The 22,810-nt window shown below is 42.3% G+C and overlaps 1 protein-coding gene across 4 annotated transcripts in view; it reads left to right on the top strand.

Annotated features, from left to right (window-relative positions):
• GLCE (glucuronic acid epimerase) overlaps positions 1 to 22,810 on the top strand; it is an 89,611-nt gene that overhangs the window by 41,982 nt on the left and 24,819 nt on the right. The window contains exon 1 of one of the 4 annotated variants that reach the window (XM_063448725.1): positions 17,288 to 17,319. The exons of the other annotated variants lie outside the window; for them this stretch is intronic. The gene's annotated coding sequence lies outside the window, so the exon portion shown is untranslated. Of the gene's footprint in view, positions 1 to 17,287; positions 17,320 to 22,810 lie in introns of those variants that run through there. 4 annotated transcript variants of the gene reach the window in all.

Below are 22,810 nucleotides of genomic sequence, written 5' to 3'. Positions count from 1 at the left end.
TTGTGTTAATGACAACTGACTTGCATAAAACAGGTTTTAATATATTTACCACAAAGATATACTACGTTTGTGTAGAATAGGTGGATATTTATTGGGGTAAGGTGATTCTGTTATGGTTGCACAATTCATTATTTACTGAAAATTATGCATTGTTTTCAAAGTCATTTGTAAAGGTTATTACTTAATTTAAAAAATATATATATTTTTTTTATCAGGTTGTTTTGTGTGTTTTTTTTAATTTTATTATTATTATTATTTTTTTTTATATGTTGTACTTCTCCGATATCAAGTGAACCTTTTAGTATGTGTCTTATCTCGCTGTGTTGAGTATGTTAATGCAAATAAAACCTAAAGTTCTTTTTACATATAGCTATCAAATTCCTGTAGGATTCCTAACATTCCACTATATGAATAAGGTACACAAAGTACTGCATGTTCCCAGGAACTATTTCAAATAATTAAAATCATAAAGGCAGTATCTTCTGAGGGCTATGTCTCAATGTAAACAATTTTAGAATATCACCATTTAAAAGGCACAATTTTCAATGTCTCTTAAATTGGATGACTGTGCAATGATGCTGCATTCGTATAGCTACATTATCATTCAACCACCAGGAAAAAAAGAATTTGAAAGTGAGGTTGCCAGGTTTGGCTTAAGGATATGTAGGGTTGGGAGTCGTATTTGGTGAAATGGGGTTGGGGATATGGGTTTCAGGTCCTGTGGACTAATTCACATGATTTTGGGTACCCCAAACCTAGAATCTTAAGTCTACAGTGTTAAAAATACTGCACATACAAATTCAGTGACAATAGGTGGTTGTTGTGTGTTTCTATTCATTTTAAAGGGAATAAAGTCCCAATGCCCCAGGATTGTACTCACACCTGTATTGAAAATATTGCTTTGGTTTATGGTTGGGTTTAATGACGTCTGCCATCCCAGATAATCCAAGCTACTTCTCCAAGATGCTCTGTCAGAGGTTGTATGGGACTAAATGGACATTATCTGTTCAGTATGGCTCTGAAACGCTCTAACATGGAGGAAAATAACAGAGTATTGTGCTTTATATATACGGCAACGGCTGTTTCTGTGGCTCATTACAATGAGCAAATTCAGATTTTGAATAATCGGCGAAACTGCAAAAGAAAACTCTTGCATGTAAGAGTTTATATTTTAACAGACATTGTAGGATCTGGTTGGTCTGGTAGGAATTGGGTGCCAATGAAAAAAGCAGGTGCTTTAATGGTCAACCCAGATCCCTAAACCACTTTTGCTTGCTGAAAAGCGGTGTGTGAAGAGTGTGTCCTCTTTTTATCATTTTGCAAAAAGTGCAAATTTCAATAGAAATTTACACTTTTTTCTAAATTAACCTTGCCGCCCCCTTGACTTTCAAGCAGACAACAGGTCATGTTACTTCCTGGTTTGTTGGCTCAATGCAGCTAGTTTTGAAGCTAAATCAGTGTTAAAATCTATGTAACTTCCCCTTGGGCTAGGACTAATGTGTGTCATTGTGAACTTGCTTAAAGGGACACTATAGTCACCTGAACAACTTTAGCTTAATGAAGCAGTTTTGTTGTATAGAACATGCCCCTGCAGCCTCACTGCTCAATCCTCTGCCATTTAGGAGTTAAATCCCTTTGTTTATGAACCCTAGTCACACCTCCCTGCATGTGACTTGCACAGCCTTCCATAAACACTTCCTGTAAAGAGAGCCCTAATTAGGCTTTCTTTATTGCAAGTTCTGTTTAATTAAGATTTTCTTATCCCCTGCTATGTGAATAGCTTTCTAGACCTTGCAAGAGCCTCCTGTATGTGATTAAAGTTCAATTTAGAGATTGAGATACAATTATTTAAGGTAAATTACATCTGTTTGAAAGTGAAACAATTTTTTTTTTCATGCAGGCTCTGTCAATCATAGCCAGGGGAGGTGTGGCTAGGGCTGCATAAACAGAAACAAAGTGATTTAACCCCTTCAGGACGGAGTCAATAGTACACGTTCTGATCAAAACAAAACGTAAACAAAAACTGGAATTTGCGCTATATGTCCAACCGTAATTAACCTCTTTCATATTAAATGCACCCACACTTATTATATATCATTTTGTTCAGGAGAAACAGGGCTTTCATTTCATATCAAATATTTATATAAGAAACATAATTTATTGTGAATAAAATTAAAAAACTGTGAGAAATGTGTATATATATATATATATATATATTTTTTTTTTTTTTTTTAATTTGTAGTTCCGCCTCACATTTTAGCTGTAAATGTCATAATACTGTTAGGTTTTACTGCACAAAAATGCACATATTTGTAATCAGCAATGTCTCACGAGTACAACAGTACCCCTCATTAACAGGTTTTATGGTGTTTTGGAAAGTTACAGGGTCAAATATAGAACCTTCCATTTTCAAATTGAAATTTGCCAGATTAGTAATGTTTCCTTTTGAGACGGTGTGGTAGCCCAGGAATGAGAATTACCCCCATAATGGCATACCATTTGAAAAAGTAGACAACCCAAGGTATTTAACGTGGGGTATGTTTAGTCTTTTTTAGTAGCCACTTAGTCACAAATACTGGCCAAAGTTAGCGTTCATATTTGTTTTTGTGTGAAAAAAGCAAAAAACTTATATTTGCCCAGTGTTTGTGACTAAGTGGCTACTAAAAATGACTGGACATACCCCATTTGCAATACCTTGGGTTGTCTACTTTTGCAAATGGTATGCCATCATGGGGGTAATTCTTATTCCTGGGCTACCATACGCTCTCAAAGGCAACACAACTAATCTGGCAAATTTCAATGTCAAAAAAATGAAACGCAAGCCTTATATGTGACTCTCTAACTTTCCAAAACACCATAAAACCTGTACATGGGGGTTACTGTTATTCTCAGGAGACTTCACTAAACACAATTAGTGTTTTAAAACAGTAAAACATATTGCAACAATAATATAGTCCATAAAAGTGCCGTTTGTTTGTGAAAAATTCAAAAAACGTCACTTTTACTTAAAATATCATCGTCGTAATGGCAGGGAGGGGGGCTATCCTTCCCTGGTGGTCCAGTGGCATTGGCAGTTCAGTGGGAGGGGGGGGGATGGGGGCTGTCAGAGCTGTAACTTACCTCTCCTGCAGCTCCTGTCAGCTCCCTTCTCCTCCACGCCGTCCGGTCAGCTCTTCTGTCAGCTCCCACTGTAAGTCTTGCGAGAGGTGCTGAACGGACGGCGCGGAGGAGGAAGGAGCTGACAGGAGCTGCAGGAGAGGTAAGTTACAGCTCTGACAGCCCCCACAGCCCCTGCCTGTATTATTGATACCGGAGAAACTGACGGAAGCCAAGCACAGAGAGATGGACACAGGTTTCTTCAGGAAGGAAGAGATTCTTTATTGGATCACCGATCGGGACTCAGAGGGACTAGCGTCACCAAAATACAGCAAAGTCTGAGTACTGAATACATAGAGTACATTCCTTATATAGCACTGTAGCTCCTCCCACAATTAACTACACCCACACATACCCTTAACCTATTTAATGAATAGAGTCTAAACTCATCCATCCGGTCTAACCACGTGGCTCATCTGATACAAAGGAGAGGGACGCGTAATTCCAGTTCTTACATTCCTGCACCTGGTCAGTACAGTGATGACAGTATCTTAGCTACGTGTAATTAACCAACTGATACTACAAACACATATACATACATATGCCTTGTGGCAATCTTAGCCTGCTAAACTTGTATTTTACTGGAATTACATCACATTCCCCCCTTTGATGCCTCTGATATTTCACAATTACTTGAGGCATCACTTAACCTTGGTTTGCATATACCTCAGGTTACCATGAACCTGACCAGACTTATCTTATGATGTGAATCTTCAACATTCATCTTCTTGCATTGGTTCTCCCTGATCTAGAGCCTTATACTTATATATCGCCATTATCTGTGCAGCAGCCTTCCTCTCTGCTATACTTCCTATCAGGCTTTGCACAGACCTAACTACTAAGGGTATAAGACACGGTAGGAGTAGACACAACAGTAAAATCAGTAGGACTCCACCTACCACTGCCTTAAGCCCTCCAAACCACTCATACCAGCTACCAAACCAACTACTTGGATTGTACCCTTTCCATACCTGAGTAGGCACATGCGCTAGTTTAACCATATGGCTAGTAAGCTCAGCTATTGCTTGCCCTTCGTCATCTATTTGAAGACAGCAATTGCTCAGGTTAAACTTCCCACATACACCTCCCTCTACTGCCAAAAGGTAATCCAAGGCTAATCTATTTTGGTACACTGCTGTCCTCATCCTGGTGTTATGCTTCGCTAGAAGATTGAGTGCTTGTGAGGTCTCATTAGTAATAATCTCAACCACCGCCTGTAATCTTATAATACGGTTGAGCATATAAATTGGGGTTCTATAACCAAAGGTACCATCTTCTGCCCACGTGGCTGGCCCATAGTAATCTATAATACGCTGGGGAGGCCATTCATCATCTTCCCAGGCGCCTATCTCTATGGGTCCCCTTTTCTTCCTATGATTCACATCATACACTTTAACACCTAAAGTCTCACCTGTTTCAATCGGTAACAAGAAGAAGGATGGTTTGAGCATACCCAACACACATGCCCCTTCCCAGTCCTGTGGCAACTCCGAATAGGCTTTCTTACCACAGATCCAGTACAAATTTGCTGGGGCTCTCCAAGTAGATGTGATGGATAGATCAAACCACACATCCTTTAAATTGGCATATCTAGCAAACGGGTTAGATGGTTCTGAGACATTTGAAGCCGACCACCAAGTTGTATTCTTTGTATCATCATCATAAGCTTTTTGCCCTAGACAAGTTAATTCTCCTACAGAAGTATTATACATTATTCCTTTCCTTGCTATGCAAACATAACCTATGATGGAGGTCTTTAATCTCCACTCAAATTTACCTCTAACACTCATATGATAATCGGCTTGTGTAGATATTAATTGGTCAACTGCCTCAGAACCGGACATTACCTCCTTTGCTTCCCAAGGCCATTGGTCTCCCATGTTAGTACCTCCACACACATAGCAGTTGGTAACATTAAGACTACCGGCAATACTTTCAGCTAAATCGATGAACAGGTTTTTAGCATTATGGGGGATCTTATTATCTATACTCATCTCTTCGTAAAAGGAATGGTATACTTGATGAGTCTGGGAGGATACCGTATCAGTCTCTATTCCTATAAACAATAATGTCCCAGGATCTAAACCCGTCCCGTATATTTGAAACCCAAATAAATTTCCATACTTATCTAAGAACTTGTCGGGGTTATTAATGAGTATATGGACTGGGTTGCATTCCATAGACTTACAATAAGGGCTAGTCGGCAACTTAGTCACTATCATGTCTTTGTCTACTGTCTGTCCCCAAGTCGCCCACCCCACACAAGACCAATATGGACAAAAGTTATAGTCTTTATTTGGGCATCTAGGACTCACATATTTATTTTTGCTACTGGGACAAATATATTTATCGTTAGACCCATACGTCCTCTCCCATCTAAGATCCCCACATACATTCCACGGTTTTCTACCACTTGATATCGCCTTACATGCATCAAATAGCAGAACACCCGAAGAATGTACGGATTCTAACACCGTTTTATTAATTAGGGTCCCCTGAGGATCTCCATTCCTGAGAGTCAACCAAATTGTACGAGGCTGATACTCCGGACTGAAGCACTTAGGTTCTCCTACTCCTAAATGGCACACACTATAATCTATATTTAAGTATCTACATCTCGATACATCTCCTTTACATTCGTATTGTGAATGCCAAATTAGGGTTTGGGAAATATGGTTACCTGTTCTCGTAGTCTTAATGCATACCTCACAGCTAGGAGTGTCGGTACCTCTACCTTCCTGAATATAAAAACACATGTAAATAAACACAATCAAAAGCACATCTTTCGCCGTCATCCTCAGTCTTCGTCCGTGCGATGGAACCTCAGCTTCCAGGATGTGAGGGCTGCAGGGAATGGAGTTCTGCTCGTCTTCACAGGTGTCCCTTCGAGACTTTCCTGGCTTATACACTATGTGATGGTAAGCGGACAGGCTTTATTATGGCCTTCTCACTCACACCTGTAACAATAAAATTTGTAATCCACAATAATTCCTCGTTACTCCGACTGAGTAGTGCGTTTCAACCGGATCTTGCAGGGATTCTCTGGATCTGCTGTAATTTGCCAAGAATCGACTGCTGCTGGTTTAACCCTGGAGTGATGTATCCACGGAGTTACTTCGGCTACTTTTATCGCTGTAGGGGTAGACAAAAGAACAACATAAGGACCTCTCCACTTGGGCCCTAACGGTACAGTATTCCACTCTTTAATCCACACTTGGTCTCCTGGATGGTAACTATGAACAGGGGGATAAATATTCACAGGTAATCTATCTTGTACCCATTTCTGTACCTCCTCCATAGTTTTACCCAACTCTACAACCTGCTGCCGGGTAATTCCTTCTCCCAACTGACTCAAGTCCCCCCTTAAGTTACCAAGTACGGGAGGTGGTCGCCCATACACGATTTCAAAAGGAGAGAGGCCCATCCTTCTGGTAGGGGTACTGCGGATTCGCAATAAAGCTATGGGTAAGAGAACGTTCCACTTAAGTTGGGTTTCCTGACACATTTTAGCCAACTGGTTCTTTATAGTTCTATTCATTCTCTCTACCTTACCAGAACTCTGGGGTCTATATGCAGTATGAAGCCTCCACTTTATACCAAGCATATGAGTCAGTTGTTGTAGGCACTGATGAACAAAAGCTGGACCATTGTCCGATCCTATAGAACAGGGTAGTCCATATCGGGGTATTATTTCTCGTAGCAGGAATCTTACAACTTCTCCTGCTTTCTCTGTACGAGTAGGACATGCTTCTACCCAGCCTGAATAGGTGCACACAATTACCAACAGGTAACGATGTCCACCCGATTTAGGCATCACTGTAAAGTCTATTTGTAGATCGGACATGGGGAGTCCCCCCATAAACTGAACTCCTGGTGGCTTTACTGGTCCTTGTCTTGCATTATTCTTAGCACACGTTACACATCTGCGTACAATGGCCTGAGTCAAGTTGGACAATCTTGGTATGTAGAAATGTTTTCTAAGAGATTCTTCAGTACTGTCTCTCCCAGAATGTGTCCCGTTGTGATAATTTTGGACAATTTCTACCGCTAGCGATGCTGGTATAACTATTCTTCCATCTTCTAGCTGATACCACTTGTTCTCCAGATACTTTCCCGGTTCAGTCTTTAACCACTCCTCTTCTTGAGCTGTATAAACTGGAGTCCATTGGGACAGTGGAGTTGGTATAAGAGCAGCTATATGCCCTACATACTCCTGTCTTCCTGATTCAGCAGCACGCTTAGCTGCACTATCTGCCATCCGATTTCCCTTGGTTACATCACCATCTCCTCTCAGATGCGCTCGACAATGTATGATACCGACTTCTTTCGGCTCCCACACTGCTTCCAATAGTTGTAGGATTTCAGCTGCGTACTTGATTTCTTTGCCTTCTGAATTCAGTAGTCCTCTTTCTTTATACAAAGCTCCGTGGGCATGAGTGGTTAAAAACGCATACTTAGAGTCCGTATAGATATTTACTCTTAAACCTTCAGCCAATTGTAACGCTCGTGTTAGTGCTATTAATTCTGCCTTTTGTGCTGATGTTCCTTTCGCCAGTGGCCGAGCTTCTATCACCTTGTCTATTGTTGTCACTGCATATCCTGCATAGCGGATCCCTTCTTTCACATAACTACTGCCGTCGGTGTAATATTGAACATCGGGGTTCTGGATGGGAAAATCACGAAGATCTGGTCTACTTGAGAATACTTCATCCATTACTTCCAAACAATCATGTTGACTTTCAGTAGGTTGTGGCAAAAGGGTAGCTGGATTTAAGGTGTTTACAGTCTCTAAATGCACTCTTGGGTTTTCACACAACATTGCTTGATACTTGGTCATACGGCTGTTACTAAACCAATGATTTCCTTTGTAATCCAACAACGTCTGTACTGCATGTGGGACTCGTACATAAAGTTCTTGACCCAGAGTGAGTTTATCGGCTTCAGCTACTAGCAGGGCGGCTGCAGCTACGGCTCTTAGACAAGGTGGAAGTCCGCTGGCCACTGCATCCAGTTGCTTAGACATGTAGGCAACAGGTCTTTGCCATGATCCCAAGTACTGTGTCAATACTCCCACAGCCATTCTTCTTTGCTCGTGTACATATAAGTAGAATGGTCGTGTGTGATCAGGTAGACCTAATGCTGGGGCACTCATCAAAGCCTTCTTCACATCTTCAAATGCCGTTTGCTGTTCTTGGGTCCATAAGAAGGGGTCGTGCTCTGTACCTTTGATAGCTGCGTACAGAGGTTTTGCTAGTATCGCATAACTGGGAATCCATATCCTACAGAAGCCTGCTGCCCCCAAGAATTCTCGCACTTGTCTTCTATTCTTGGGTATTGGTATTTGGCAGACAGCTTCTTTTCTCTCTGGCCCCATAATTCTTTGACCTTCAGAGATATGGAATCCTAGATACTTGACAGTTGGCAAACACAACTGAGCCTTCTTTCTAGACACCTTGTATCCTGCCTTCCAGAGAATGTGTAGTAGATCGTGCGTTGCTTGCTGACAGATTTCTTTTGTAACTGCTGCTATCAACAAGTCATCTACATATTGTAACAATACACACTCTCCTGGGATGGACTCGAAATCCAATAGATCTTGACTTAGGGCTGAACCAAATAGGGTAGGTGAATTTTTAAACCCTTGGGGCAGTCTTGTCCAAGTCATTTGGCGTTTTGAGCCCGTTACAGCGTTCTCCCATTGGAAAGCGAAAATACATTGACTTTCTGCGGCAATTCGGAGGCAAAAGAAGGCATCTTTGAGATCTAAGACTGTGAAGTAAGTAGCCCCGCCCGGAATTAAAGCAAGCAGGTTATATGGATTGGGTACAACTGGATGTATGCTAACAACCGCATCATTGACTGCTCTTAAGTCCTGCACAGGTCGATACTCATCTGTGCCGGGCTTTTGAACAGGCAGCAATGGGGTGTTCCAGGGGGAAGTACAGAATTTTAGGATACCATACCGTATGAACTTATCCAGGTAGGATTGTATGTTCTTCTTAGCCTTCTGCGGGATGTGATATTGTCTCAGGCTCACTGGATAAACCCCATGTTTAAGTTCAATTTTTATAGGTGGAATATTGCGGGCCAGTCCTGGTGGGTTGTTCTCTGCCCAAACTCCTGGTATGTTAAACAATGTCTCATCACTCCTAGGGTTTTGGCTAGTCAACACTGTATAAAGTCGCCACTCTTCTTCCTTTGGTACGGATAAAGTCATAATACCTGAAGGTCCATTAAACTTTAAAGATGTTGTTCCATCTGGTAGGAACGTAATCTGCGCTTGTAATTTGGATAGCATATCACGTCCCAGCAATTGGACTGGACATTCAGGCATATAAAGGAATTGGTGTTTTACTACGTGGCCTCCCAATGTACAGAGTCGACTTTTAAGAACCGGTCTTTCAGCACTTCTTCCAGTTGCTCCTATCACAGTAATAGTCCTTCCAGATGGAGGAGCAACTAGATTAGTCACCACTGAATGTTCAGCACCAGTGTCGATCATGAACGCACTCCTTTTCCCCCCTATTGATACATCGACCATAGGCTCCGCTCGACCAAGGGGGATGGAGCCCGGTCGGTATCAATAGTCCTCCATGACCGTGTCAGCCAATCCTACGAAGTCCCTACCTTCTCTATCGCGAGACCTTTGCGCTGCTGGAATATACCTGTCTTCCCTAACACTTCCTCTGTTCCCATTACTCCCTCTATAACCATTACTCCCTCCGGGACCTCCTCTACCTCTCGCTCTGCCTCTAAAGTTTCCGTAGCCTGCCCTGGGTTGGTCTCTCTCGTACTGCTCTCTTTGCGGACATTCGTTCCTCCAATGCCCTTCTTCCTTGCAATACGCACACTGATCCCTACTCAAAGGCTCCCTACTCCATCTATTATTGCCTCTATCTGGGCCCCGTTTATCTACGCCTGCGATCGCTACCGCTAGCATATCAGCCTTTTTACGCATCTTGCGCTCTTCCTCTTTCTTACTTTCTGTATCCCTGTTCATATAGACCTTATTTGCTACCTCCATTAGTTGGGTGATGGACATACCTGCAAACCCTTCTAACTTTTGTAGCTTGCGCTTAATATCTCCGTATGCTTGGCTGACAAAGGCGGAGTTAACCATTCGGGAATTGTCTGCGTCTTCCGGATTAAAGGGGGTATACAAGCGGTATGCCTCCAATAATCGGTCATAAAAGACACTGGGCGCTTCATCGCTTTTCTGGATCACCTCAACTGTCTTCGACATGTTAATGGCTTTCTTTCCTCCGGCTTTCATGCCAGCAATTATAGCGTCTCTATAGGCTCTGAGTTGAACCATATCAGCACCATTTACGTTCCAATCGGGATCAGTGTTGGGATAATGTGTTGCGGCCCATGCTGCTGGATTAGCTTGGTTCAAAGCACGGGCTCTATCCTCTAATGCTTTAATGGCTGCTTGATTTATTCTTGTCCTTTCCTCATTGTTAAATAAAGTCATTAATAACTGCTGGCAATCAGCCCATGTCGGATTATGTGTCTGTACTATTGAGGTGAACAGATCAGTCATGGCTTGTGGTTTCTCAGTATACGAGGAATTATGGGTCTTCCAGTTTAAAAGGTCGGTAGTGGTGAAAGGGACATATACGAAGACAGGGTCAGCGTGTGCCATTTGACCTGCGGCATCGATATAAGCTGACCCGGGATTTAAGCGAAGAGGCATCTGATAGTGCTTTAATTGTTGGGCACCAGTCAACTGTCGGGTTTGGATGGGGCTACGTAGGGAAGCGTCAGTCATGGGTTCCGGTCGGGGAGATATAGGGTATGGGGATGTGGGAGGTTGGTTTTGGGAAAAGGTCGTAAATAAAACACTTCGAGCCGAGCTAGATGAAGCTTGACCGGAAGTCTGAAGTGGCGCCAAATCAGGATATTCGTTTCTAATGGGGGTGGATTCTGGTTCCGGAAGGGGAGATTTAGTACGAGGGGGGGTGGATCCTGTACTGGAGGAGGAAGCGGAAGTGGATGAGGGTAATGAGGGAAGGGTTACAGGACTTCCTGTATTTGCGTCACTTCCTCTTACCGGAAAGTAAGGGGGCGGCAAAGGGATCTCGGACTCAGGGGGCGTGTCCAAAATGGGCCTAACACCAGCCCTAGTGGACGAACAAGTCCTAGCTACCATGAGGCGACACTGTTCCTCGTGGCATGTCCGGAGCCATTTTGGCGAGTCATTTACGGCCTGTCTCCAACAATCAATATAAGGAAACTGGCCGTAAAGTTCAGGCCTACCTGATACAGCCACGTGTAAGCGCTGTACCAGAGTTGGATCCAAACTGCCACGTGGCGGCCATGCCGCAACCAAAGTAGGCCACTCCCTAGTGCACAAAGTGACCAAACGTACAGGAGACATCTTTACCCCAAAATCACAAACTTTGAATCCCTTTTTTAAAATTCTTAACCATACATCCTAAGGGATCCGGAATCGTTGACTGCGACGCACCCATATTTAACAGTGGAACGTTGTCGACAACGATTACTATACACGCGTACTATTCAACAGTCACACCCGTTTCCTCTGGCAACAGCACCACGTGGTACGGTTATCAAGTGAAACGTACACAATAACAATAAACACTCAGGGAATTCCCGTACACACACAGCTGCTACACCAGTCACTATATAATCAATATTATGCCCTTTGGCGTAACTACACAGTCACCCACGCTATAATTCTCTATATACGAATTACCCGTCTATAACACACCCCAGTAACATCGTCTTTTACAAATAGCGGTTACAGTACGGTTAGCATAGGTCAAAGCACAAGTTAAGGTCACAATACAATTATTAGTGGTTATGGTGTTAAACATGCAATGGACGACAATGATTAGTACTTATTATATAATGTCAGTAAATATACAGGGTTATGGTACCGTGCACTATAATACAGCAACACACTATTAACACTCTCGCTAGACGGCTGAGCTCGCGCTATCTAACAAGATATACACTTTACTAAAACAATCGTTAACACATTTACAATTCCCAACTAAACTATTGGCCAGTACCTTGAATGGACTACCTAAAACTATATACACCCGTTTTGGTTAGCCACACTGCCCAATCACCACATATATAGCGAGCTAGAGAACCGAATTTACACAGGCGCCTCTTAGTCGCACTATCAAAAGTCTAGTGGGTTCCAAATTTACACGCCTTCCCACTTAGCCCAGATAGGATGAGAACTAGCGAACCGAATTTACACAGGCGCCGCTTAGTCTCCCGGTCCCTCCGACCTAGCGAACGTAATATACACCCTAGAACGCTAGTCTAGACAAGACACCGGTGTCCGGCTAGGGCTATTTACACCAGGACCCCGCCTGACTAACCAAATCAAACGGTCTGACTAAAGAGCGTTCGATCGAGCGGTGCGCCTTCGCTCCTTCCCTCCGACAGAGGGGGCAGATACAGATTCAAAAACCCCTTTGGGCCTACCGCACAATCGGTATACCCCTAGCGGGTCCTGCCGTCTAAAACAGCAGTTATCTTACCTCCTCGTTCCTGAACCTGAGTTCACACTCATCGACGGGGACACCCCAGCACTTCTCACGTAGAGGCCGATGATCTCCTGGACAACAGACCAGTGGCGCCGAGACGAAGGGAGGTCCACGCAGAAGTTCAGGGGTGCAGCCGTAGAGAACGTGGGCAAAGATAGACCGTCTCACGCCTCTGCCTCTCAGCTACCGTTGAACGATGAGCTTCCCGGCCAATGCACCAAATGATACCGGAGAAACTGACGGAAGCCAAGCACAGAGAGATGGACACAGGTTTCTTCAGGAAGGAAGAGATTCTTTATTGGATCACCGATCGGGACTCAGAGGGACTAGCGTCACCAAAATACAGCAAAGTCTGAGTACTGAATACATAGAGTACATTCCTTATATAGCACTGTAGCTCCTCCCACAATTAACTACACCCACACATACCCTTAACCTATTTAATGAATAGAGTCTAAACTCATCCATCCGGTCTAACCACGTGGCTCATCTGATACAAAGGAGAGGGACGCGTAATTCCAGTTCTTACATTCCTGCACCTGGTCAGTACAGTGATGACAGTATCTTAGCTACGTGTAATTAACCAACTGATACTACAAACACATATACATACATATGCCTTGTGGCAATCTTAGCCTGCTAAACTTGTATTTTACTGGAATTACATCACATTATGGCAATGCAAATTGCCATAATACAGACTATTGACTCGAGTAAAAGCCGAGTTGGGGTTTTTCAGCAGAAAAAATGTGCTGAAAAACTCGGCTTATACTCGAGTATATACGGTATACGTATATATGAGTGTGTGTGTATGTATGTATGTGTGTATATATATATATATATATATATATATATATATATATATAATACTTTTAATTTTACACTTGTCTAATATATTTTTTTTACACTACCTACCAGCAGGGGGACTGTCTAATATTTTAGACAGTCCCCCTGCTGGCAGATCCACAGCCAGCTATAGAGGGCCATGTGATCGCTCTTTGAGAGCGATCACATGGCCCCCGGGGGCCTGATTTGCCGGGGGAGGGCTGCCTGGCTGTCAGGCAGCCCTCCAGAAGAGGATCGCGGCGGAGGTGAGTAGATCTCTCCTCCAGGGGCTGCAGGCCGTTACGGCGTTCTATGCTGCCGCAACGGCTTTAAAGCCGCGCCGGCATAGAACGGCGTTAAGGGGTTAACTCCTAAATGGCATTGCATTGAGCAGTGAAATTGCAGGGAAATGATCTATACACTAAAACTGCTTTATTTAGCTAAAGTAATTTAGGTGACTATGGTGTTCCTTTAAGTAAGCTAATGTTTTTCCAATGTGTGGCAAATATTGTGTGAAGAGCCTTATATATCTATATCAAAGAAAAGACTTTGGCGAAAAATCAAGTCAATCTGCAAATATAATACGTGTTAATGCTCTAAAGTGCAAGTACAAACAAACCTTTTAAGATATGATCACTTTTGGGATAAAACCAATCAGCGTGTGAACACGTGTTATATTTGCACATTTAGGTACTTGATTTTGCGCCAAAGACACTTTTCTCTGATATACACTTGGAATTGTGAGAGGCAAATTCTGTCTTTTGCCAGTACATTATTCGGTATTTTTTATTTATTGCACATTATCAAGTTTGTATTTTGCAGGTTGTGATAGATTGGATAAGCTTGCTGTCTGGTAATAGAAGGGTTAATAGGTAAAAGGTGTGTGCTCAGCAGTATAAGTGTTTAGTATAATTATTTTGTAACAAAACTTTCACAGTTTATAACTAAGGTTCTCAAGGTCAGCCTGTGGTGTGAGGAATTGTCCTACTCCCAATTAGAAGTCTATTTTCCAGTTAGACCAAAGAAAGGCGTATGCTAAACCTGTCAGGATAAAATTCCTTTCTGGCTGTTTTTTAAAAAAAAATTTTATATAGAATTCTTTTACTGATATGTATATAATCAAAATCTTAATGTTTATGGCCTCAGATGTTTTGACTGCGTGCCCTCTGTTGCAGTAAAGATGTGATCTTATACTTATTACACTAGTCCTGCCTCTGGTGCATTGGAAAAGGCTTTTCAGGGTATTGTGGTAACAAATGTACTCTGAGTTTAGTTGTGCACTCTAATTTTTTTAGCTTTTGCTTGACAGTCTGCAAGAACCTTAGGAGTTATTGTCCAATAAAAGTGAACCTATGTTGGCTATCCCTGATCTTGCAGCAATTAACAAAAAATTCTCAATGGGTTCCCCAATGTGTTAGGGGACTCAGTGAGAGGGAGCACAGTGGGGAAAAGGGAGAGGTGATGACAGAGAAAGTAGTAACAAGGTAAAAACCTTACCTTTATTGATACTAGTTTAAAAACATGGAGAAAAAGGGTTACAAGTGTGTTTGTACACTAGGGGTGGATAAATATTAAAATGAATGGTATAAAGCAGGGGATATGGATATATATATCTATATATCTATATATCTCTATCCCTAGATGGGGGTCCCTAAAATCCACCTCATGGGGGGAGAGAGGAGCAGTAGTGTGGTTTGATAGGGATGACTGTTATTGAAGTTAACCGGCTAAGCTCAACAAAAATAACAATAGTCTAAGGAGTAGACCACACACGGTACATTGTGTTGGCTTTGATCTGTAACCAGTCCCCCTGGAGATTGGATATCGTGGATTGCTCTACAACCAGAGTTAACCACTTTATCTTCTCACCATATCTTTGTAGTTATCCCTGATCTTGTATTGCCATTGACAGTGTACTTAAAGGGTGTGTCTTTACTCTCCTCCATCCAATTACTGATTAACAATCTATGAACAATGATGCTTTTTAACTGCTGCAATATAAATATCGGTTTCATTAATTGATGTAGTGTTTGTTTGGAAGTGTTTAGGCTGCCGGAGAGTGTTGTGTGATCTGAGCCTGAGCGCTCGGGCCTTTAATGATTCCACCTGTCAGAAATTCAGACCAGCAATTTGTCATTGGTTGTGTCTGCAAAGCAGTCTGAACACTGCTTGCATATTCTTAATGAGGCAGAAGTCACAAAGTATATCCTGTAGTCCTGTGACCAATTTTGTTTATTTTTCCAGTTCTCTGACCAGAAAGTCTTTTAGGAGAATATCACCTCTTTTTTGGCAACTGTTGCCAGAGCAGAATTTGCACACTGTGAGGGTAAGCATGATTCAGTGTAAATTACAATTTTCACTCAATCGGTTTCCTGCCTGAGCAGCAACATAGAATACACTAAAGGGTTTGTAGTTTTGGTTTGGCAAAGGAAAGGATTAAGAGAACTGTTTTCTAATTGGAGCAACAGAACCTAAGTACTGCTCACCTTCATTATTGAATGACAAGCATACAATTTTTGGATTTCTCTCCCGTCTCCTTGATGTGCTGTCAATCCTCCCTCCTTTCTGCAGTGTGCTGTTAAGTGTTGTTTATCATAGAACACACATCTTTTTATTTTATTTTGTTTGTGGTTCTTCCCCACCCCCACCACTTTCTTGGGACAAAAAATTTAATATTTTCTTTGTTTTCCTGGTTTATTAAATCTAAGAGTTGTCTTTATACTGTTCTATTTTGCAAAGAGTTTGGACTTCAGGCTTTTCTACAAAGGGGTTATTGAGACTTGATTCATTGCAATGCCTGTATGCCATCCTGTGTGCAGTTGAGTTTCGCCTGACAGACATGGCGTGAGTAAAAGACTGGCTATGCCTGGCTGTTTACTGAAGGTGGCTGTTGCTGATAAGCGAGTTGGATTGTATTGGGCCCGAGGGAAGAGAAGTTCATCATGCCATGCCAACTGGAATACTTTAACAGATTTCATTTCTGAAAAGCAGATAACATGTTTTCTTTTAGGAGGGGTTCTGAGCTTTTGAATACATGTAACCTATATAAGACTGCAAAAAGGTCAGCTGTTCCCAACTTTTTTTTTTTATACATTTTTTTTACATTTTTTGGGGGCACTCCAGGCCACCATAAACAAATATTTTCATGTTAACCTGTTGGTATTTATTTACTGTATAAACCAAAGAAAAGAAAAAGTTACCTGCGCTCTCTCCTTAAACCCTATGTATATTTAGACGCAGGACTTAATTTTGTATCTTTATTTACTGTATGCCAACCTTGCCTTGGTTGCATTGTCTATCATTTTGTCCTTAACCTTCCTTCCATTCCAATCACCCTTTATGCCAATCTCTAACCCAGGTTCTTCTATGCCAAGTATTTTCTAACTACACATTTTTCTTTATATAACCTCCTTCTATGATATTTTTCCTCCTCTCCATGTGGTTTTATCACCTTTCTCTGAATCTACCAGTAATGCCCATGCTAATATGGGAGGCTAAGGTGCTCATTAATCTCTGAAGTGTGTAGGATGCCATCTCCCTACAGATGTCCCACATGTATGAAACCTCAATTAGCAGATCGCCAATTACAGGGAAACCATGAACTTATCTCTTGTAGATCCTTGTAAAATTGTAGAATTCTGGGTCATTCATTAATGACCAAACTTATGCCTTTGGCATAATACAGATTAGATGCCTTGACATGCATGTGCATCCTTGTTGCTTATAATGTAGCCTAGAAGCACTCTGCGCAGTTATCCCTGAACGAGCATGCACATGCAAGATACTGAACAGTCCAGACGGCAAACTCCAGGTGAGCATGTGTCTCCAGGTGAGATATATGGATACAAAGATTTGCTGTGATCCACGCACCCTTCTTCTTTATATTATTGTGACCGACTGGATGGACTTTCTAGTATAGTGCAACTGACATTTCCTCTAAACTGCAGTGATTCTTTCAAATCATGACTATTTATTATTTCACATATGGAGGCTGTCCATGCATAGTCTGGATGCTTATGGCTGGTGGGTTATTGGTTACTACATGTTGGGATGTGTGTCCAATCATAAATGACATTACTGACTATGGTCAAGTAGTGGCACTATTTTAAATGTGTTAATTCCATCTGGCATGTTTGCTGTACGACTGTTACCCTTTCTGGTCTTTATTTTTTAAAATTTTTTGGGGGAAAATTGACAACAGAAAAAAAAAACTGACACTTTTTTCCTTTTGGTTGACACGGTGTACTATATAGTGATAAATTAAAGATATAAACTGCTATTATGCGCTGTAATTGCTTTGTTGGCATAGACTGAATAGATTTTTGGCAGCATTTGATGCTGTTGGTGTGTCTATGCAGTGTGCAGAGAGATTCCGAAGATGTTCCTTCCTTATTGGTATATATTATACAGTAATGGTAAATATTCATCTTATTCCCAGACAAGGACTAGCAGTGTAGTTATTGGGTTTGTTTGACAATAGAACGTCTGTACTGCCACTTTCTACCATAAGAACGTACTGGGTTAACATGACTATTATTTGTCTGTTCTAACACATCATCCTCTGCCATCCATGATCTGTACTAAAAGGTTATAGGGGTTTATTCGTTTAGCCAATTGGCCATTGCAAAATCTAATCTTTAATAGCCAATCTGTTCTAGTGGAGTTTGAGAAAAAATGTCAGATGATTAATTATTGACTGTTGCAGTTTTTCTGTTCACTAGAATTTGTTGTTCAGTTACTAAACCTAATAGTCTTTTTCAATATCTATTGTGTTGCTGGCTGATTTAGATCTGTGTTTATGCTTCTTTATATAGTGAAAATAAAGTTGGCTCTTGGATGGAGTATGCATTCTCAAACATCCATAAAAAAAAGGAACTGAATTAGCAGACTGCTTTCAATCTGTTTGATTTTAATGCTAGAAGTCGTGGTACATAAAGTGGAATGTGAAGTATGCGCTGTCCGCTTAGGCTTGTAAACCACATAAAATCAAGCCGAAGAGAATGAAAGTATCTGGAAGTTTTAATGCAGTCGCAGGTAGTCATTTCAAACAAGATGGAAGGATAAAATGGCTTGCTATTTATTTTTAGTGCTCCCCTAGTGATGGATGGGCACAATCATTGCCATGGGATGGAAAATTCCTCCGCAATGCCTCAAGATAAAATTGCTTTAACTTCATGGTCTGCTAAAAAGCTGATTGAATGATATTTTAAAATACATGTGATATAAAATGTTTGTGTATATATATATCTATCCTTAGGTTACCTGCATATAAGTAAACTTTAAACTCCAGTTTAATATACACAAACAGAACTGTTTACATTGTGGCACCTTAAGAACTGAACACTTTTTGATATGCACACCATGGACCCTTTAATATCCAAATTCATGTATGTGATGGCATTTAAAGTTAAAGAAACATGCATCACTTGCCAATTCTTAAAAAAATAAATAAATGTTTAACCAGAAAGCAAACACTGGTTTAAATATGCAAACAAAAGTAAATCAATAAAAAAAAGTATGACAAGTATGTAATAAATGTTTACAGACTTAGTATAAATGTGGTTAAATTGCATTGTTAGGCACACCTCTCAGGTAGGGCAATTTGTACCCCTTAATGACCAAAATTCTGAAATAAAAGGGAATCATGACATGTCACACATGTCATGTGTCCTTAAGGGGTTAAAGGAGCTATAGTCAATATGGGCATGACAGGATCCCTTTAAAATTGTTCAGAAATGTTAAAGCTTTCCCATAACTGCTTTGCCAATAACCTGATTTTAGAGAGGATCGATACTGCCCGATTTGCAAGTGATTTAGAGGGATATTCCTCTTCAATGTTGTAGTAATTTTAATCTGTTTTAGATTAATGGTTGAATGCACAATTCATGTTCATTTGTGATCAGATTTTATGAAAGTCTCTTAAAGGATTAACAACTGTGCGTAAATATTGGTGCGCGCGTGTACATTAAATGTCCATCAGTTCTGTCGTATAAGTGTGTGTTATGCGAGTTTCTCAAGCCTCTGACTTTTTAATTTAGAGCTATGCTAAAAGTGTTGTGTCAAACGTCAGTGTGAAAATTTAAATACTAAACCATTACTGTACTTAAAGTAAAACAGATGTGAAGAACTGGTTGGAGTCATTAACCTAAGGCAGTGCCTGAGTAGGGGAGCAATGTGTTGGGGATCCCAGGATCCAGCAGTGGGCCGTGTAGATGGTTTGGCAGTCGGTGGTGGTAGTCCCAGCGCCTGAGAGAGAGAGAGAGAGAGAGAGAGAGAGTTTTTTTTTTTTTTTCATTACAGTTTGCTATTAGAGATCCGTTTGTTCCCCACCTGTAGGCAATGCCTGCTGTTCTTAGACTACTTGTGATGGGACCAAAGGATTTGCGCCAGAGGAGGGTGAGGTCTTCGTAGAACATGAGAGATGCATCCTCAAAGGCCAGAGGTGCCCTATTTTTGAGTCCTGACATTATCTGGATTTTAATCATCGACCATTGGGCACCTGAGTATGACGTCTCGGGCTGCTGTCCAGTGCGCCTTAGTGGAGCGGTATATCCCCTCAATTGTCAGTTTCTTTGCTATAGCATGGGACAGAATAGTGGCTAATAGGCGTCTGGCATAGAATGGTAGTTTGTCGGTCGCGATTTCTGCAGGGACACCCCTGATTTTTGTGTTTGTGCGCCGTTGGCGTTTTTCCATGACTATCAGCTGTGCAGACATGCTGGGACCAGACCTGTTGCACCTATGCTGGGACCAGACCTGTTGCACCAAGTCTTGGAGCGTGGAAAGCTGGGATTGCATGAGAGTGAGAGTTATGTCCTGTTCTGTAGCTTGCACCATTTCTGTAATTGTTTTCATGCCAGTTTTTATGGGTGCTAGCTCTTCTGCCAGTATTTTGTGAAAGTCAGATAACAACACTTTCAGGTCGTACCTGGTAGTTTGTGTCAGGTCGGAGGAGGCTGTAGGCTGTGGTGATGGAGCTTCTCGCGTGTCCGGCAGGGCCTCAGGCCTTGTCTGTTCGGGTGGGTAAATGAGAGTTTCTGCTGGCAAAGGTTTAGGTGGCATGGGCCTCTGCAGCATGGCCCCAATGTCCCTGCTGCCTGCCACAGCCTGCGGTTTCTGTGAGCGGCGGCCCATAGCTGGCATGTGGGCTGTTGGGACAGCCATCGTGGGGGTAGGCTTGTCTTTCTGCGCCGCAAAACAGTGCCTCCAGGCTTTGGAGTGGCAGCATGCGATAGGCCTTGAGTTTTCACCTCAGTTTAGGCTGGTTGGGTGCCAGAGAGAACGGCATCTATGGACTCCGTAAGACGTAAGGAGTCCAGCTGGCTATTAGGAGGCTGGATGGGCTTCAGGTATCGAGATTTTCGGCGGGTTATAGATTTGTTGTGGGGAGCTGTATAGAATGGCGTCTGTTCAGGATGAAAATCAAGCTCTGCCCCACAAAAATCCTCTAGTTTTTAATGCACTATATAGCCAATACATTAAAAAGGCAATTAAAAATAAAATAATGAAGTAGGGGTGGCCTGGCAGCCGACTAGAATGGCAGCTTAACAAGCGAGCTCCCGCGCATCCACGATCAATCCAGCACCAGTAGCCTGCACCTACCCTGTACATGTCCCACACGGGTACCAGAGCCACCCCACGCCGGAAGAAACACGGGGAACCACAGGATTCTTCCCCCACAGTGGCCGACATGTTTGCGGCCTTGCAATCTACACAGGCCACACAAGATGGGCGCCGAACGGGCGCGCGAGGCTCCCACTCCCACTCCCCATCCACAACACCGGGCGGGGGTCAGCCGGAACAGGGTGGCGGCAACACGGCACAAATTCTGCAGAAATTGGCAGAAGTAAAAGCATACCTGGCGGGCGAAATCACATGCAGCACGCAAGACATCAAGGCCGAAATCCAGGCCCTAGGCGTCCGCACCTCAGAGCTGGAGCAGAGAATGGAGGTACTGGTACAGGGCCATAATGAAGTGGTACAGCACTCCACCTCCCTAGACCACCACCTTATTGACCTGGAAATGCAGGTAGAAGACCTGTCCAACCGCACCAGGCGGAACAACCTCCGCATCAGAGGATGGCCTGAAACACCTAATGAAGGCCCTCTCACTGCGCTCATGGAGGCATACTTCAGCGGCCTACTCCCAGACATCCCAAAAGCCCAGTGGGCAATGGACCAGGCGCACTGGCTCTGCGTGCCCGGCGAACGGACACAGTCACCCCAAGAGATATAATAATCTGCTTTCACCACTATACCACCAAGGAGGCTATTCTGAGGTACAACAGAAACCACTAACGTACATCTAACGTACAAAGGCAAGCCCATCTCTCTCTTCCAAGATCTAGCACCAAGCACACTTCAGAGACGGCGGGAATGAAGACCGCTGACGGATCTTCTGCGACATCACGAAATCCGCTTCACATGGGACCACCCGTTTAAAATTGTGGCTTTCAAATAGGGATCGACCGATATTGATTTTTTAGAGCCGATACTGATACCGATATTCTGTGAACTTTCAGGCCGATAGCCGATATAATTTGCCGATATTCTGTACATTTACCATTTTGGAAAATAAAAAACTATTTCTAAAGGTAAATGCACAAAATATACATGCCACGTGTAGTGGATGCAGTGTGTTTAGACAGGGGAGCTGTGTATGTGTGTGTAGTGGATGCAGTGTTTGTGCAGTGTGTGTGTAGTGGATGCAGTGTGTGTTTGTGTAGTGTGAGTGGTGTGGATGCAGAGTGTGTTTGTGTAGTGGATGCAGTGTGTATTTGTCTAGTGTGTATATAATGAAAGCAGAGTGTTTGTGTAGTGTGTGGGTAGTGTGTGTAAAGTGAATGCAGTATGTAAAGTGAATGCTGTATATACCAAATGCAAAGTGTGTGTGTGTGTGTTTGTGTAGTGTGTGTATATAAAGAATGCAGAGTGTGTGTATTTGTGTAGTGTGTGTTTGTATAGTGTGTGTGTATATAATGCAGAGTGTGTGTGTAGTGTGCATTATATAAACACACTACACAAACACACTGTATATAATGCAGTGTGTTTGTGTAATGTTTGTATAGTGTGTGTGTATATAATGCAGTGTGTTTGTATAGTGTGTGTGTGTGTATATAATGCAGTGTGTTTGTATAGTGTGTGTTTGTATAGTGTGTGTGTGTGTGTGTGTATAGTGTGTGTGTGTGTATAGTGTGTGTGTATATAATGCAGTGTGTGTGTATATATAATTCAGTGTGTGTTTGTATAGTGTGTGTGTATATAATAGTGTGTTTGTGTAGTGTGCATTATATACACACACT

This window comes from Pelobates fuscus, chromosome 3, assembly GCF_036172605.1.
Source record: "Pelobates fuscus isolate aPelFus1 chromosome 3, aPelFus1.pri, whole genome shotgun sequence".
Taxonomy (NCBI): domain Eukaryota; kingdom Metazoa; phylum Chordata; class Amphibia; order Anura; family Pelobatidae; genus Pelobates; species Pelobates fuscus.
The sequence above is the reverse complement of the archived record's forward strand: the minus strand, read 5'-3'. Positions and strand labels throughout refer to the sequence as shown.